This window comes from Trachymyrmex septentrionalis, unplaced genomic scaffold, assembly GCF_001594115.1.
Source record: "Trachymyrmex septentrionalis isolate Tsep2-gDNA-1 unplaced genomic scaffold, Tsep1.0 scaffold167, whole genome shotgun sequence".
Classification (NCBI taxonomy): Eukaryota; Metazoa; Arthropoda; class Insecta; order Hymenoptera; family Formicidae; genus Trachymyrmex; species Trachymyrmex septentrionalis.
Genome location: NW_017304831.1, coordinates 12,010 through 12,361, shown reverse-complemented (window position 1 = coordinate 12,361; position 352 = coordinate 12,010). Strand labels below are relative to the sequence as shown.

Below are 352 nucleotides of genomic sequence, written 5' to 3'. Positions count from 1 at the left end.
GCATTATCTGCGATCTTCAAGCACTTAGAGAATAATAGTTCTTACATATATTCTTGTCGCGATCGCGTTTCGAAAAGTAATAATAGTAAGACGCCACACGAGCGACACTACCTGTCCGTTCGAACGCCACTGTGCGAATGATAATCCAACCGACCGACCGCGCGGCCTTGTGACGTCACAAAGAGACAATTGGACTACGCCGCAAAATACGACGCCGTTGTATGTGTATCAATTAGCTCCTTATGGTTACGAAATTATTTTAAACTTTACAAAATAAATGTATACTTTGAATATGTCGCTTTTTACTTATTTTCAGCTCGTGTGATATATTTTATATTGTACTATAAATGTG

At 38.9% G+C, this 352-nt stretch overlaps 1 long non-coding RNA gene across 1 annotated transcript in view; it reads left to right on the top strand.

The window, feature by feature from the left end:
- The window catches only part of LOC108746335, a 19,760-nt gene that overhangs the window by 16,248 nt on the left and 3,160 nt on the right, over nucleotides 1-352 (top strand). The window lies entirely within an intron of this gene.